Genomic DNA, 19417 nt, shown 5'->3' on the forward strand with positions numbered 1-19417 from the left:
TCTGGCCGCCCCGGGCAGTGCCCTCGCGCGCGTGCGCCCGGGCCAAGCCCTGCCCGCACCGCACGCCTCTGGCCGCGATCGGCTGCGCCCGGCCACGTCTGTGCGTGCCCACCCATGCACGCCTTTGCCTGCTGCACCTGCTGCCCGTCGCAGCACGCCCGCACGCACGCTGTTGCCGTGTCGTGGTCGTCGCCCTACCTCCCCGCTCGGCTCGCCTACTCGCCTCGCCGCTGCGCGTGCACGCCGCACTGGTCGCGCCCATGGCGCTTGACCTGCGCCTGACCGCTCCTCCTCTGCCTCCCCACTCGCGCTGCCTGGTCGCCTGTTGCTGCTTCGCGCCGTGGCCACTGCCGCTGTCGCACGCGCGCGCCCGCAGCCTCTCCCCTGCTTTGCTGCTGCTCGCCGCCGCTGCCTAGCGCCCGCATCGCGCCGCTACACTCTGCTGCTGCTCCGCTACAGTAACATTCAGTTACTGTAGCGGTAGCTAGCTTTTGTGCTGCTACGCCGTTTAGCTATCTGAACAGCCCATAAACAATAGCTAATCAAGTGCTAAAACGAGTAAAAATAATATGTGTAGAAAGTACACTTGACAAACTTCAGTTTACCCCACTGGACCAAATTTATTTGATGCATGGATTAAATCCTACAAAAATCACAAAATGCAATATTCTCTTAGCCTTAGCATTGTGTGTGCGTGCAGTGTGGCCGCGTCCACTTCTGTTGCTACTGCGCTACAGTAACTGAATGTTACTGTAGGGGTAGCTAGCTTTGTACTGCTGCTGCTTATTGACTAGCCCTTTTTGCATCAACAAAATAGACAGCAAATCACTTCGAAAATAGATAAAAATGATGGGAATAGTTTGTACACTTGACCAACTCCATTTCATCTCACCGGAACAAGTCTGTTAGGTGCGTGGATTAATTGCTACAAAAATGACAAAAGTGAATCTTCTGTTAACAAAGAAAACTGAAGAAATAGATTACTAACTAGGCTAGTTTGGGGCTGTATTTGGACTAGCTAAGTGCACTGTTCATGCCATCAGATGGCATGTATTGGTAGTAATCTTGGAGTAGAGTAAATCATCTATAGGAATCATCCCCAGTAGAGCAATGAATAACCCATTATAGACCTCACAAATTGGCTAGTCAATAAACAGATTCTAAGACTTGGTAGAAATTCCGAAATTCTAGAAAACATTTTAAACTTTAGAAATTCATAGAAAATAAATCGTAGCTCGGATCGGAAAACTTTATATATGAAGGTTTCTCAGAACGACGAGACGAATCCGGATACGCAACCCGTTTGTCTGCCACACACCCCTAACATATCAAACTCGCAACTTTCTCCCTCCGGCTCCTTTGCCCAAAAACGCGAAACACCGGGGATACTTTCCCGGTTGTTTCCTCCCTTCATCGGTATCACCTCATACCGTGTTAGGGCACCCCTAGCACCGATAATTGTCATGTCATGCATCGCTATGCATCTGTTTGCTTAAATATTTATTGTTTCTTCCCCCTTCTTCTCTCGCTAGACACCGAGACCAACGCCGCTGCTACCCAGTACGGCTACGGAGTTGACGACCCCTCTCTCTTGCCAGAGCAACCAGGCAAGCCCCCCCTTTGATCACCAGATATCGCCTACTCTTCTCTATACTGCTTGCATTAGAGTAGTGTAGCATGTTACTGCTTTCCGTTATTCCTATCCTGATGCATAGCCTGTCCTTGCTACTACTGTTGTTACCATTACCTGCTATCCTACTGCTTAGTATATGATGCTAGTGTTCCATCAGTGGCCCTACACTCTTGTCCGTCTGCCATGCTATACTACTGGGCCGTGATCACTTCGGGAGGTGATCACGGGCATATACTATATACTTTGCACAGTTACATTACCTGTGGTACTGTTCGGAGTTGGGGGCTGAAGGGGCAGGTGGCTCCATCCCGGTAGAGGTGGGCCTGGGTTCCCGACGGCCCCGACTGTTACTTTGTGGCGGAGCGACAGGGCAGGTTGAGACCACCTAGGAGCGAGGTGGGCCTGGCCCTGGTCGGTGTTCGCGGATACTTAACACGTTTAACGAGATCTTGGTATTTGATCTGAGTCTAGCTATTGGCCTATACGCACTAACCATCTACGCGGGGACAGTTATGGGCACTCGACGTCGTGGTATCAGCCGAAGCCTTCGTGACGTCAGCGACTGAGTGGCGCGCGCCGGATTGGACCGTAAGCCTGCTCTTGTATTAAGGGGGCTAGTTCTGCTTCCGGCCACGTACGCAACGTGCAGGTGTGCAATGGGCGATGGGCCCAGACCCTTGCGCCATAGGATTTAGACCGGCGTGCTGACCTCTCTGTTGTGCCTAGGTAGGGCTGCGACGTGTTGATCTTCCGAGGCCGGGCATGACCCAGGAAAGTGTGTCCGGCCAAATGGGATCGAGCGTGTTGGGTTATGTGGTGCACCCCTGCAGGGAAGTTAATCTATTCGAATAGCCATGATCTTCGGTAACAGGACGACTTGGAGTTGTACCTTGACCGTATGACAACTAGAACCGGATACTTAATAAAACACACCCTTCCAAGTGCCAGATACAACCGGTGATCGCTCTCTCACAGGGCGACGAGGGGAGGATCATCGGTTAGGATTATGCTATACGATGCTACTTGGAGGTCTTCAGTCTACTCTCTTCTACATGCTGCAAGACGAGGCTGCCAGAAGTGTAGTCTTCGAAAGGACTAGCTATCCCCCCTTATCCCGGCTTTTTGCAGTTCAGTCCACATATAATAGCCTTATTCCAGTTGATACCAATGCATACATATGTAGTGTAGCTCCTTGCTTGCGAGTACTTTGGATGAGTACTCACGGTTGCTTTCTCCCTCTTTTCCCCCTATCCCTTCTACCTGGTTGTCGCAACCAGATGCTGGAGTCCAGGAGCCAGACGCCACCGTTGATGACGACTACTACTACTCGGGAGGTGCCTACTACTACGTGCAGCCCGCTGACGGCGACCAGGAGTAGTTTAGGAGGATCCCAGGCAGGAGGCCTGCGCCTCTTTCGATTTGTATCCCAGTTTGTGCTAGCCTTTTTAAGGCAAACTTGTTTAACTTATGTCTGTACTCAGATATTGTTGCTTCCGCTGACTCGTCTATGATCGAGCTCTTGTATTCGAGCCCTCGAGGCCCCTGGCTTGTAATATGATGCTTGTATGACTTATTTTATTTGTAGAGTTGTGTTGTGATATCTTCCCGTGAGTCCTTGCTCTTGATCGTACACCTTTGCGTGCATGATTAGTGTACGGTCAAATCAGGGGCGTCACATCCCCACCCCACCCCGTTACCAAAAGCCACATTTCCCTTATTTTCGCCTTCCGTTCCAAGTTGAAACCTTCACTCCTTGCTTGCAGCGCCGCCGCCTCCTCGTCGGCAACCCTCCTACACGCTGCTCGGGCTCGCCTATCCAGGCAGGTAATCCACACCTGACCCCCATCCTCCTCCTCCTTCCACATCCCACATGCCCCGACAGCCGGCACGAGCGCGACACCTTCCACCCAAATCACCGATCCCTCCACCAAATAAGCGCCGCCCTAAGCCATGGTGCATGCAGTATAGCCAGGATAGAGGCCCCAAAAATTTATTTGTCGAACTCTTCATTGAGGAGGCGACTCCTAGGCGACCTACGCCAGTGGCCACTCTGGCCCCAGCGGCCACCCCTTCCCTTCCTGCCGGTGGCCACTGCGGCCCCGGTAGCCACCTTCCCTGTTGTGTGCCACTCCGGCCCCAACAACCACACAATGGCACCTTTTTCCCTCAACTTTCATCATGGTAAGAAGTTCCAAGAAGACATGAGGCTAAAGTTCGGGCACCCGGTGGTTTTCTTGCCGGGGTTTCGTCAACGTGAGTTCACAATGGTGGTTTCATTTTGTAGAGCATCATTAAAACTTGATACACACACGGTTAGTGTTTCCCTTCTTGCTATGTTTGGTGGTTATGCCCAAGGTTTTAGAGTGCGTCATCTCAAAGATAGATCTTTCAAGTTTTCAGTTGCTTCCAAATCTGTGGGTTTTGAGATCTATAATGCGTGCAGAGTAGTTGAGAAAGAGTTTGAGATGGTGTTTAACCTCTGGAATTTTGGTGGTCCAAATTGGATTAGAGAAGAGAGAGCGTACTATGCTGAGCAGGATAAAGAGTGGACATCAGTGGGTAGGCATGGAAAAGCGGTGAATCTTGATTCCAGTGATCGCCGGACTGGTGCTCCGGCTTACGGGAATACCATATCAGTTTTTGAACGTTTATCGGGCCACATTCAACATAGGAGTGATCAGAGGGGTCCCTTGATTGCTACCAATGTACGACTTGAAGATGGGCAGTGCAATGAGCTCCAAGTTATTACACAATACCAACGTACCAAGCGGTACGTGACATGCTATGCATACGGGGAGCAGGGCCATTATGCGCACAATTGTTCAAGGCCAAATCTTCTAGGGCTTTGGACTTTTATTCACTATGACTCCTTCAAGAGTCCACCGGAGCAGGCCTGGGCCGAGGGCGAGGTGGAGTCATGGTTTCGCTACGCTGGGCCAGCATTACCGTTTAGGCAAGTCTCGACATTTACGGAGCTGGTCAAGGACCTTTTCCCATATTTTCAGCCGAGACCCCTGCTTGCCCCCTCGCATTCCTCCTCGCCTACCAACTATGCCTCAACCTCGTTAAGCTCGCCAACTTCTACTTAATCGCCGGGGAGGGCAGTAGTGCTTTGCTCGTCAGAAACGCCAGCAATGGTCAACATTCCTATTGATCCAGCTCCTTTCGCCCCCATGGTTTTCAGATACAGGCTGTGGAGGGGTGAAATGGGGTCTCTAGAGTCATCTTGCCACACCGCCAGCGTCATCATGAAGACTAGGCGATTGTGATATTCATCCACACCCAAATGAGGTATTCTTCCCCAATGTTCGCGATGTTCTTGAAGAGTTTCTGCAAGGGGTGGAAGAGGTATAGTTTGGAGAGATTCAGCTTTGTCCTTTTAGGGAAGCGTATATTCAGTTCAGGCGTGTGCAGGATAGGGACAGATTGGTTAGGCAGAGCCCACACCCGTTTGGTGATGTTTTTATCTCTTTCACTCCGCATAACCAAGGTAGAAACTGGCGCGGAATTCATTTTAACAGAACCTGCTGGCTGCTTTTTGTTGGTGTGCCTTTTGACTACTACAATACAGAGGATGTTGCTGCTGCTATTTCCAAATGGGGTAGAATCATTAGCTAGGAAAAAAGAGGATGCTCTTAGAGGGAAGATTTTTGTCAAGTCCAGAGTCGGTGAACTCATTAATGTGCCCAAAAGTATTAGGTGGCATGAGGGAGAGAGTTTTGAGGAAGAATCTTGGACCTCCTTTGTTGAAGTGTTGTGGGAAGAAATGCTTGGAGGTGGCCCTGCTGATGAGGATCCAATTCCTCCTCCAGTGGTGGACCCACAACCTGTCCCACAACATGCTAATGATTTCCTTGGGTTCCAACATTTGCCATTAAATAATGATCAGGTTAACAATGCTGAATGGGATGAGTGGGATGAGCAGGAGGAAAATGAGCACTGGGCTTTTCCACAGCCAAATCCCCCTGCTCCTGTTCAACAATAGTTGGAGATACCAGTGGTGCCTGAAAGTGGTTCTCCCAATAGTAGCATCACAACTATTGTTTCTTTGTCTGATGGACTTATGTCTCTCACACATTCTGCTAGTGAGGAGGTGAATCAGGTTGCTCAAGTGCCTCTTTTGGGCATGGGACTGCAAAACATTGCATTAGCTTACCAGGCAGACCCAGAGGAAGTTGATCTAGGCATTTGCTGCCATTAAGGAGGAGAATGTTAACCTACAGGTACCAGACCTACAACCCCTGGGGATCCTGGCCCATCTATCCGAGTTGCCTAATCAGGCTGTACCTGTGGTTGAACAACAGGAGGTTGAGCAGCAAAGTAGCCAAATGCTTGCTTCTGAGGAGAAGCCCATTCAGAACAGCACTCATAATATCACTCTAGATGCTGGAAGTTGTGCAGCACAAGAATTTGCTTTGGAAGGAGCTGCTGACAGTGAGAAAGACAATATTACAGCTATGGGCCCTGAGACTGGTATTTCTAGGAAGGAGTGGACAAGTCTACTCTTAAAGGAAAGGAGAATGTCCCCATTGATCCTTCAGATGGTAATAAGAAATGTATTTTTGGCCCTCATTCTACACCTTTTCTCCAAATGCTTTTGATGTACAAACAATTGCTGAATCACATGTTAAGGATATTCTTGATGGCTCTCATTTGATCTCTGAAGAAGGTTTGGACCTGTGGATTCAGCATTTTGCTCCAGTCACTTAGGGGGCAGTCAACACTTTCAAAATTGATATTCTAGTAAGTTGGTTCAACTTCATAACCCATCTTCTTTTAACTCCTGACAAGTTTGGCTGGATTATGCAATTGCACAAATCTGAACTATGGACTTTGTTGACTGCCAACTTTTCTACTAAAGAGACTTTTACATTTCACATACCTGATAACTGCTCCACTTCTCAGGCTCCAAGTTGTAAGGACATTCTACAGGGAATTGGCAAGGAAAATGAGGGCATTAGCCCAGCTGCTCATTCTTCTAGTGGCACGGGGAGCCCACTACAACAGGTGTCCCCAAATAAAGTAATCCCTCTGCCACTTGGAGAGGCAGTTTCAAGGAAGAGAAGGGAGAAAGAGCCTCTTGTGGAAACTGAGGTAAGAAGAAGTGACAGGATTAGGAAAGATAACAATGGTTATAGGAGGAAACCTTGTGCTGTTCAAACTTGTCTCCCTTGTAATGCTATACCTCCAACAATTCATAATAAAGTTGTCAAAAATCTGACAAAGAGTTTCTACAAGGCATCTAAGGAGGAAGCACATGAGAAGTTGTCAAAGAAGCTCAAAAAATGAACATGAGGAGATGGCCAAGGTCCCTAAGGCCACTGGAGATGCTGATCCTCATGCTGTGTAAACATGATTGCACACCACAACTCCAAGCCCACAAGATAGCTTCTTTACCTTCACAATTTAATGCAACAACATTGTAGAGTGGCAGTGGCTTATTTTGGCACCATATGTAATATAAATGGATTTGGTACACTATGCATCCTTTTGGTTAGTAGTTGGAGATCTTATCTACTTTATGTGTGTACCCATGACTATGTGATGTGAGTCCAGTGGGACAAATGTACTTTAAAAATCTTGGAAAGTGATTATGTCTATGCTTTCTGATTGTTTTGCTCTTGATATGTCGAGAAAGGAAGTGCCTGTTGGGACTGTACAGTTGACTAATACAGGGATAAACACCAGGGGATGGTACTTGGTGCTTAACTACAACCTCATTATTTGTGTTAATGAATAACAACAGTTCATGTAATATATTGAACTGGAATATCAGGGGCATTAATTCCTCAAATAAATGGTTGGCTATCAGACAAAAAATTGAGGAGAGTGCAGCCTGTATTGTTTGCGTTCAGGAAACTAAAAGAGAACTTTTTGACCTTGCCTACTTACACAATTTCTGTCCACAAAAATTAACAAGTTTGAATTCCTTCCTTCAGTTGGGGCCTCTGGTGGTATCTTGACAGCATGGAATGGCTCTCTTTTCAATGGTGAAATGATATTCCAAAACAAGTTCTCTCTCAGAGTTCAGTTTACCTGCAATACCTCTCATCACTCCTGGGTACTAACTAATATTTATGGTCCTTGCAACCATGAAGATAAGCTGGAATTCCTTGACTATTTAAAATCTATACAAATGGACAATGAGGCTGAATGGATTATCATGGGAGATTTCAATTTTATCAGATCTCTAGAGGGCAGGAATAAACCAGGAGGGGATGTCAATCAAATGCTTTTGTTCAATGAGGCTATTAGTAACCTAGGGTTGGTGGAACTACCCTTAAAAGGTAGGCAATATAGTTGGAGTAACATGCAGGATAGTCCTCTTCTGCAAAAGTTGGACTGGATATTTACTTCTGCGGCTTGGATGACCTCATTCCCTGATTCTACCGCTCTTCTTCTGGCCAAACCAATTTCTAATCACATTCCATGTATGATTAAAATTGGAACAAGTATTCCCAAGTCTAAGGTATTCAGGTTTGAAAATTACTGGTTGCAACATAGCTCTTTCAAGGAAATTGTTCAGGCTGCTTGGAATATTCCAGTGGGTTTCTCTGATCCTGCTAAGAAAATTAATGCAAAATTAAAAAAAATTAGGAGAGCACTGAAACTGTGGGCCAAGAGCCTCACTTGTAAGAAAAAAGCAGATTGATGAGCTAAATGCTTGTATTTTTCTTTGGGACATGATTGAGGAATACAGAGACCTAACCCTATTTTAGGCAAATTGCAGGAGTCAGTTAAAAGGGTATCTGCTTGAGGTGCTTAATAATCAGGAAATTTACTGGAAACAAGGGGGCAAAATTAAAGGGGTTAAGTTTGGGGATGAGAACACTAAATTCTTCCACACCAAGGCTTCAGTTAATCGTAGACATAACAAGATTGCAATGCTGCTAAATGATGATCAAGTGGAAATCACTGACCATGAAGGCAAGGATGCTATACTTTGGGAGGCTTTTAAAAAAGACTTGGATAGTCAAGTGGGCACAATATGCATTTTGATTTGCATGTATGAGAACAGAGTTGATCCTCAAATATTTTAGGACCTTGAAAGGCGTTTCACACATGAGGAAATTGATGAGGCGTTTCACACACATGAGGAAATATATGAAAACCATAAGAAATTACCAATTGATAAATCTCCAGGTCCATATGGTTTCAACAATGAATTTATTAAAGCTTGATAGGACATTATTAGGGAGGATACTACTACACTCATCATGGCTTTTCATGCTAGCACTGTGAACCTTGAGAGCATTAATACATCTTTCATTACTTTAATTCCAAAAAAGGAAGTACCTCTCACACCCAATGACTTCAGACCCATTTCTTTGCTAAATGGAGCTATGAAAATCATTACTAAACTATTAGCCAACAGACTCCAGGAAGTGATATTACAGATGGTACATATTAATCAGTATGGTTTTCTAAAGAACATGATGATTCAAGACTGTCTAGGTTGGGCTTATGAATATATCCATCAGTGTCACAAATCTAGAGAGGAGATGTTGGTGATCAAGCTAGACTTTGAAAAAGCTTTTGAGACTATTGAACATCAGGCCACCATTGACATATTCAGAGCAAAAGGTTTTGGGGAGAAATGGATCTCATGGATGAATCTTATATTCACATCTGCATCTTCTGCTGTTATGCTCAATGGAGTTCCTGGGAAGAAATTTTACTACAAAAGAGGGGTCAGACAAGGTGATCCTTACTCACCTTTGATTTTTGTTCTGGCTGCTGACCTCCTCTAGTCCATCCATAATAAGGCCATGAGATTGGGGATTATAACTCCTCTTCTTCAAGTCAACTCTTGCCCTGATTTTCCAATTGTACAATATGATGATGACACCATGGTCCTTATGAAAGCTAATGCTAGAGAACTCATTTGCCTTAAGTCACTCCTCCACACTTCTGCTGCAGCCACTGGTTTAAAGGTAAATTATGGTAAGTTAGTCATGGTGCCCATCAATATTGCAGAGGACAGAGTGGATATCTTCACAAACACATTGCAATGCTCTAGAGGTCATTTCCCTTTCACATACTTGGGATTGCCTCTGGGAATTTACAGACCAACTGTGGAGCAATGTTTGGCACTAGTTCAAAGAATTGCTAAAAGACTTGCTGGACTTTCTACATTCATTACCCAAGCAGGAGAATTACTATTGGTAAAATTAGTACTTGCATCATTAACCATTTTCTTCATGTGCTGCTTGGATGTTCCTGTTACTGTCAAGCAGCAGATCATTAAATATTTGAGACATTGTTTGTGGAGGAGCCCCGATTTGGAGGATCGTAGACCAGCACTAGTGGCATGAAAAACTTTTTGTAGACCCAAGAGTCAAGGAGGTTTGGGTGTCATGGACATATTCACACACAATAATACATTGCTCATGAAAAATCTTCATAAGTTTTTCAACAGACATGATATTCCTTGGGTAAATCTTGTTTGGGAGACATACTACAGTACTGGGAATCTGCCAGGAGAAAGCAGGGAGGGATCCTTCTGGTGGAAGGAAAATTTAGCTCTTCTTGATCAATACAAAGCAATTGCTTGATGTAATGTGGGAGATGGTCAAAGTGCTTTGTTTTGGGATGACTGTTGGCATGATTTTGTCATGAAACACAAATTTCACCACCTCATTACTTTTGCCAGAGATACTTCTATCACTGTCAATCAAGTGATCCATACTAAGTACGTCCAAGACTTATTTCACCTACCATTGACCACTCAAGCATATGAGGAATTTCTTGAAATGGGAAATATTTGCATCTCTTTGAGAAACTCAGACCACTTGCAGTTGAAGGACACATGGAGCTACATATGGGGCAATGAATTTACTCCTCAATCAAAGCTTATAAGGTGTTAATTGGATATAAGACAACTCCACCTCATTTTAGTTGGATATGGAAGAGCTCATGTCAACCTAAACACAAAATTTTCTTCTGGCAACTGCTACATGACAGAGTTAACACTAGGAATCTGCTAGGAAGAACTTTGAGCTGGACGATTATAACTGTGCTGTCAGAAATGGTCAACAGGAGGAGACTTTACATCATATTTTTTGGAGTTGCCCTTTTTCTGCCCAATGTTGGGATTACATTTGCCCAACCAGAACCAACAACTTGTCTGTTTTGGAAGCATTTCAAGACCTTAAAGACAAACTGCATCTTCCTTTCTTCATGGAGATTATTATACTGGATTCTTGGGCTATTTGAATATCTAGAAACAACAAGATCTTTGAACACATTAATCCCTCTTTTCAGGGCTGGAAACACATCTATTTGAAAGAGCTCAAGTTATTGAAATTCAGGATGAAGAATAAGTTACTGCCTCATTTTTCAGCTTGGTTAGAATCCTTCATGTAAATACAGGGGTAGCTTAGTTTTTTTTGGTAGTTTCTCTCTCTTTTTCTCTCTCTTTTTCTCTTTGTTCTTTTTTCTTTTTTTCTCTGGGCTTACCTCAAGCCCTTACGACAATGTTCTATTTTTTATTTTAATTAATTTAAGTTGCAGTGGGGTTTTACCCTACTGTTTATAGTCATTTTTTTAGTATAGGCATGATCTCAAGGAGCATTTGGCAGCAGAGAAGCAAATTGCGGCCGCACGCGCGGATGAGGTCGCGATGGCTGCCATTCGTGCCGACCCCCAGATCTTGAAGGAGCACCTTGCCATTTGCTAGCTACTCAGCTAAGCATGCTTGGTTTACCCATTGTGTGTGCTCCTCCTGCCTTTCCTTAACAAATTCTAGTGAATTGTGCTATCTAATTTTACCATGCAATCTGTTTCTCTAGTGTATATGTTCTATATGCCGTGCAGTGTGGTGCTCACTTATTAACTATTTTGTTAATTAGTTGTCGTCTTCAGTTAACTGTTTGGTTCAATTCTGCAAATGTGATGTTCAATTCCTCAGGCTGCAATTTTTTATTGTCTTCCATGTGAGAAATAAATTGAATTTATCTTTACAAAATACATGAGAAACGAATACAATTGCTATATTTCCAAGTTGTCAAGCATGCTTGGTTTGGTTATACATTGTGCAATGTGGTGCTCAGTTAACATTTGGTTCATTTGTGTTGTGGTGTTTAGTTAACTGTTTGGTTCAATTCTGCAATGCGGTGTTCAATAGTTGTGGGTGCATTCTGTTATTCTATACAATGTGAGGAATAAATTGAATTTGGCTGTAGTAAATACTAAACCTGATGACTAACTACCTTATATGTGTTGCAGGGAAACAATGGGAAGCACTGAGGTTTACAATCGAGGTTAGCACGTGCATGGTCCATTGTCTAATGGCACATTATTGTGCAATTGCAGGAACCATTCTAATATTTTTGTTTTTAACAATTTGGTCTTGCACATGTAGGTCCTGCTGTCAGAGGTTTTGACCCACTGTTCGACCCTTTTTGCATATGGGGAAATGAGTTGTCCATGAATATCAGTCAAGTCAAGAAACTCAGAAAGATTGTTAGGATAAAGAAATTAGCGACAAAAAATAACAAGTTCTTTGTCTGCACAATGAAGAACACATCAGTTCATTACAGGATGGTAGTAAATATTATACCTTGACTTTTTTATTCCTTTGCCCATTTCCAATATAGAGAAGATATGTATGCACATCCTTATTTTCAGGCCTTCCCAAAGCAGTTCACAGATGATTACCTCTCAAACCACCTGTATGGTCAGGAGGCGAGGAAGGTATTCATACAACACCCACGATTCAATATTGAAGTGTTCCTGAAGAGGACGAAGGATGGACGGTCAATCATCCACAGGCACCGGCCTAAAGTTACAAAGACCTTCAACATCAAAGAAGGCTCAATATTCACCTCATACTTCAACAGTTTTCCAGATGAGATACATCTGTCTATGTACCGTCTATGATGCTAATTTCGAAAGGTTATAGATGTTGCATCTGAAACTTGGTCCTGGTGTAGTTGTGTAATTGGGTAGCTGAGTGCTGAAGCTATATGATGTTGTACTCTGATGTATTTCAATTATGAAAATGAAATATATTGTGTGCTTAATATGAAATGTCAATTAGATTAATAAATGGATTATGAATCATCAGATAATTAGCCTGCTAATTGGGTTTTGCTATTGCAAACAGTTGTTGAAAAAAATACCACGGGCGATGACCTCAGGCAACGCACACAGTTTCTAGGAATAAACCGTGTTGGATCAATGAACAATCACACACGACTTTATCTTGAAAACTGTTTCCATTAGGCCACCTTGCACAAACGTTTACCACATAAAAACTGTGTGTGATGGACAGCCTTTGCCACACAGTTTCTTCTATGGACTATGTGTGATACATTCAATAACGCAAACGATTTAACGGGAAAAATTGTGTGTGATGTACCTGTGAATATAAACGTTTTCCTTGGAGCGACTGTGTGGGATGTACATACGAACGGAAACATTTAGTGGGGACTCACTTTGTGGGATGTACTTGTGACCGGAAACAATTTCGCCATATAATTGTATTTTTTAGCTCTGGTGTATGTATTTCCGTATTTGAGCGCTCACTGGTCACACACGACCTCATTTTGCCGAGTGTGTGCGCCAGGAGGGCATATCCCCAATGGTTTCTGGGTCGTGTGGGAAGGACCCCCCCTATCGCCCACACTCACTTGGCGACGGTTCCAAATGCTGTCACGGAAAGGGGTTAAAAACCATTTGTTTAGCAGCTCACTGTACTAGTGCCTCTTGAATAAGTTGAATTGCAATTGCTTGGTGACTCAGAACATATGTTGTTGAGTTTCAAGAGAATTCATTGTTTCAACCTTAACATGTGAATTTGTTGCTACTTTAAACATGAGGAGGAGTTGTTATGATTCTAGGAAAAGTGATTGAAAGAATTGTTATGATGCTAGGAAAAGTGATTGAAATTGTTATTGATCAAACTTCTGCACTTTGCTAGCATTCACACTTCATAAATTGTTTCTTTTATCATTTACCTACTCGAGGACGAGTAGGAATTAAGCTTGGGGATGCTGATACGTCTCCAATGTATCTATAATTTATGAAGTATTCATGATGTTATATTATCATTCTTGGATGTTTTACAATCATTTTATAGCAACTTTATATCATTTTTGGGGACTAACCTATTGACCCAGTGCCCAATGCCAGTTGCTATTTTTTTGCTTGTTTTTTACATCGCAGGAAATCAATATAAAATGGAGTCCTAACACCACAAAACTTTTTTGAGATTTTTTATGGACCAGAACACCCAGGATGGGCCAGAGCAGCACCTGGGGGTGCCCCAAGGGGGCACAACCCACCAGGGCACGCCCAGGTGGGTTGTGCCCACCTCATTGGCCTCCTGCACCCCTCTTTACCCTATAAATTCCCAAAAATTCTAGAAACCCTTGGGGGTTAACCTAGATCAGAGGTTCCGCCGCTGCAAGGCTCTGTAGCCACCGAAAACCAATCTATACCCCATTCCGGCATCCTACCAGAGAGGGGGGAATCATCTCCGGTGGCCATCTTCATCATCCCGATGGCCACCGCGATGTGGAGGGAGTAGTCCACCCTCGGGGCTGAGGGTTTGTACTAGTAGCTATGTGTTTAATCTCTCTCTCTCTCTCTCGTGTTCTTGAGATGTCACGATCTTGATGTATCACGGGCTGTGTTAATATAGTCGGCTCATATGGTGTTTTCCCCTCTCTATCTTGTTGTGATGAATTGAGTTTTTCCCTTTGAGATTTCATTATTATCGGATTGAATAATTTTACGGATTTGAGAACACTTGATATATGTCTTGCAATTGAATACTCGTGGTGACAATGGGGTATCGTATTGATTCACTTGATATATGTTTTGGCACTCAACTCGCAGATTCCTGAGGTGACATTGGGGTAATCTACGCATAAGGTTTGATGCACGTTTTTGTCTTTGTTTCTCCGATAGAAATCTTGGGGCACTCTTTGAAGTTCTTTGTGTTGGATTGAATATTATGAATCTGAATTTTCTTTGGTGTTATTTTAGTACAAACTCTTGGTTAGATCGATCGCAAAGAATAGCTTCATGTTCTTTTGGTATGAACTCTAGGATAGATTGATCGGAAATAATAGCTTTGGGGTGGTTTCGTACCCAACAAACAATTCCGTCTTATGTTCTCTGCTAGATATGAACTTTTGGAGTGATTCTTCATTGCACTTTGAGGGATGGTTATATGATCCGATTATATTAGCACTGTTGAGAGATTGCACTAGTGAAAGTACAGACCCTAAGCCTCATTTTTTCAAGCATTGCAATACTATTTTTGTGCTCCTTTACTATTTTCTACCTTTCTGTTTTTATTTATTGAGATTTTAAAAATATATTTCTACCATCCATATTACACTCTTATCACCATCTCTTCGCCAAACTAGTGCACCTATACAATTTTCCATTGTATTGGGTGTGTTGGGGACACAAGAGATTTCTTGTATTTGGTTGCAGGTTTGTTTGAGAGAGACCAACTTCATCCTAGACCTCCCACGGATTGATAAACCTTAGGTCATCCACTTGAGGGAAAATTTCTACTGTCCTACAAAACTCTGCGCTTGGAGGCCTAACACGAGTCTACAAGAATAAAGTTGCGTAGTAGACATCAAGGTGTCATCTCCAGTGCAGGGTCTTGTCACTTCACTATGACGAGTAATTTGACCAACAGGCAGTACAGTACTAGTACTACATTGGTAGTACTGCTACTAGTATAGCACCACCGTCTGGATTTAGTAGTACTACCACGTCCATCTGGATTTAGTATTTGACTAGCAATATCTAGTAATGCATGTCACAAAAAATATACGACTCCCACTTTAAATAAATACATGGAGAATTGTTTTATTCATTTTTGAACGTAGTTCCCGATGATATTATACACTCTCCCTTCCAGTAGATGGCTCCAATCTGAAGTCTCATCAATCAGACTACTATTGTACTCGCCGAGCGCTCAGCTTGGTAAGCTACGAACAAAAAATTGCAATCAAAGACTACTATTGTACTCCCTCCATACTAGTGCATTAGTCACATTACGAAAACCAAATAATCCCAAAACTTTTAGTCGCGGTGCATTAACTATCCACCTCGTTCCTTGTTTTTTTGCCATGAAAAAAGAAATCACCCAATAGGAAACGTGGGGTGCGTATACATTGAATGACTTGAGACTACTTAGCACAACATTTTTGGTTACATGCATTAACATTTTATTAGTTAAATCAAAGTTCAAAACTTGGTGCAAAATGCAAAGGGGACCAATAAACCAGTAAACATCAAAGTTCTCTCGTTTTTCCCTAACTTGGTCTCGGTGAGATGACTATACTGCACCGGCACGGAGGGAGGGGTGAGGAGTAGATGGACAAGACACATGCGAATGCAACGCAGTCTGCACTTCTCCTATAAAGGCTCCCCGTTAGTTCAATCTAAGAAATCCTACGCACCTACGCACCCTAACCAAGGGCAAGAGTGATCACTCCAATCGCAAGATCAGTTGACTAGAAGCTAGCTAGATCCATAGAGGTGATGAGCGCGAGCATCAGCTGGCTGTGCCAGATGGTCCATGATGCTGGCCCGCGGCTCAGCACCGAGGAACGTCTCCAGGTCGTGCTTGAGACCGCCAGGGCGAGAAGCCTCACTACAAGAAATATGTCAACTTGCGACCATCACTATTGGTCGCTGAATGGTCATTGTTTTTCATTTGCGACCTTTTGGCGACCAAACACAGATGGTCAAAAGCTGGCCGTCGTAAACTGAAATTAATGACCTTCTTTTTGATATGTAAAAGGTCGTTGGTTCCACGACCAAATTTTTGGTCACTGGCAGCCTCCCCAGGCCACGTAGGATCCAGCATGGAAAGCTGACATGGATAAGAATCAGCCCGGCCCAATTCGGTGTTTTACATGGGCCAAGCCCATTAATTTAGCCTTTCTAATATATATTTTTCCTATGCTTTTATTAGCTACATGGGCCTGGCCCAACAATTCAACCTTATTAATTTCTTTGCATGGCCTTTTAACAACATATTTTCTTTCTAATCATGTATTTTTCTGGGCCTCTGATGTTTTCCCTCAAAAATAATTGTCCAATATAACTTGGGACGAGCCCAGTTCCGAAAAAACTGATCCAATCCAAAAAGAAATATTATGCCATTAACATTACAACACATCACACCACAAGTTATCTTGGACCTAGCCCAGTTCTGATACATTTTCAAAGCAACATGCAATGTTATAATATTACAACCATTCATTCCAGCAATACATATCTTTACATCCTAAGAATAGTAAGTACCAAACAAAACTATTCTATGAAAGAAAATTAAAACAGAAATTTAGATGATAAGACATAACAGAAGTTCCTATTGTCCTCCTCCTTCAACATTTGAAAACCTCATTCACCTGGCAGTAGATCAATCATGAGTGAGACTATAGCAGAAAAAATGTTCAAACGATACAAAAATAATAGTCATTACACATGGTATTCGGGTACATATTCATTAGTCATTCCACATGTTATGGCAGGTACAGATTCATTAGCCATTAGAGTAGATAATAACATCACTGGTAACAATTAATATGGGTTGGATCAAGTCTCAAGCATAATATAGTACAGATTAGTCCAGTTTATACTCCTCTTTTAGAGGTACAAATTATAGCTAATGGGAGCTGATGTCCAGGAGTATTTGCAAATGATACAACATCATGTAGGAGGATAACATGTTTAGCAGTACATGTTATATAGTAAGCAAGCAATTTGGCAAGCTATGTTGCAAGATAATTGTTGTGTCGCTAACAATCACCATGTAAGAATGCTTTGTTGTACTAATACATGCACATAAAGTGAGAGTGGTATTCTGTTCTTACCACAACAGCACAAGTGAGACGATGCCCGATTCGCCCTACTTCTCCACAAGACTCGACCAGGAGCACGCATCCTCGAAGGAACCAGCAGCGCTGCTTGCTCCTTTGGATCAGGTTCTTCCTGTGGAGGACGGCCGAGACATGGATGCAGAGCTCCCTGGGGGCTGGGCATCACCTGCGTTGTAAGTTGTAAGCAGGTTGAGGCTCCCTAGGCGATTCATGAAAGGGAAGTTCTCAAGCTTGACAATCTCGTTGTCCGACAAGTCAATCGTGTCAAACTGGTCCTGTTATCAAAAAAGGAACGAAGACAGTTATAAACACAATTAGAGAAGGACCTGGAGCAACTACAAACAATTCGAAATGAGATTAAAACAACCCTATGATTTCAATTTCAAATCAAGCTAAACAGTTTTAATATTAAAACATCGGTAATACAAAAATCGCCAAGAGGTGTGTCACTGATGGTAGAGTCAGTACAAGAAAGCAGGCTGGTAACACAATAACAAGCCACACATAAAATTGTTATGCCTTGGACAACTACATAGAAGAAAGAAAAAGTAACCAGAACAGTAGAGGTGTGGTGATCAAGTATATAAACACTCCTAGCAGCTAATTATATAAGGGCACTGCTCATAATGAAGAGCAAATTATTTTTATGGGGAGGAAAGGTTGCCAGCTTCACCACCTCCAGGATATGCATTCAAACAAGAATTTATTAGTGAAGAAAAAAAAGAGTGGCTACCCTGCTTTTTGCTGGAACTGCAGTAGCCTAGCTTAGCTTCAAACAAGAATAACAACTTTGTAAGACATGTATGTCTGCCATAACCAAGCAAGCGGATTCAGTAGCTACTTAAACAAAATCCCAGTTCATGAATTCTTTCATACAGTAATGGTGACCAGTTGAAGGTTGTTGTACCTGACCACTATTTTGGCGAAGGTCGACCGACCGACACACGCTTGAGCACGGAGATGAGTGCTTCCCCCAGTCCTCTGTTAGCTGGAGTTGATGTTTGCAACAGTCATCATCCATGTTGTAAACTGATTAGCAACTGCTGCCAAACCCAATGTGACAAGGAGGTAAGCACTATAAAATGGATTTATAAAATTTAACAGTATAACCAAAAGGCAGAGCCTGTGCAAGTTTATCAATACAAACTGGATTTATAAACAAAATCTAATGGTATAAACAAAAGGTAGAGACGGTACTGTGCAAGTTTAGCACTATATACTGAATTTATAAACAAAATTTAGCAGTACTGACAAAATGCAGATACTATTTACTAACTACTGTGCTTGTTTAAGCTGAATTTTGTTCAGTGCTGCTGATGAATCTTGTGCTTGTTCAAGCCGAGGAGAACTAAGTAGTGAGCTATGTACAAACAAAACAGAGACTATAAACTGGGTACTGATGCACATGCTAAGTGGAACATACCATCCATGCTAATTGTAGGATTGCCAGCTGCTCTCATGCTAACTGGAACAGACCATCCATGGAAATTCAGATATTATATTGTAAGAGGTCGTACTTAAAATATCATGTTTTTTGAGGAAAACTAGAAAACTGTAACTATTAGTTTATTATTAATTTCTTTTGATCAGTGCGGTACACAATAATTGCAGGATATGCAACTAGCATATGGAATTATGGAGAAATAAGTACTTATCAAGAGAAATCCTAAAAAATACTAGATAACATTACTGAACCTCTGTAACGTGGAGATACATGCTGATGGCCAGCTTGTACCACATTAGCAAAGCTTTTTCGCATTTTGTCATAAGGTAAGCTATATACCATCAAACAGAAGGTGTGCCCCAAAGCCTAATTTGACAGCAATAAACAGTTGCAGGTGCATCTAACTCAATAGATAAGCTACAGAAACCTACCAGTAATTTCTCATCAAAGACAGCCATCATATGTTGGGATTTCAGCCAA

General features: G+C 42.9%; 1 long non-coding RNA gene across 1 annotated transcript; it reads right to left on the reverse strand.

Moving 5' to 3' along the window:
* Positions 1-16775: 16775 nt before the first annotated feature.
* On the reverse strand, positions 16776-18529 carry LOC125517158. Its single transcript, XR_007287435.1, has 3 exons — positions 18401-18529; positions 17488-17768; positions 16776-17022 (listed from the first exon to the last, which is right to left on the reverse strand). It is a non-coding gene; the product is annotated as an uncharacterized LOC125517158 (long non-coding RNA).
* Positions 18530-19417: the final 888 nt, after the last annotated feature.

This window comes from Triticum urartu, chromosome 6 (genome assembly GCF_003073215.2).
Source record: "Triticum urartu cultivar G1812 chromosome 6, Tu2.1, whole genome shotgun sequence".
Taxonomy (NCBI): Eukaryota; Viridiplantae; Streptophyta; class Magnoliopsida; order Poales; family Poaceae; genus Triticum; species Triticum urartu.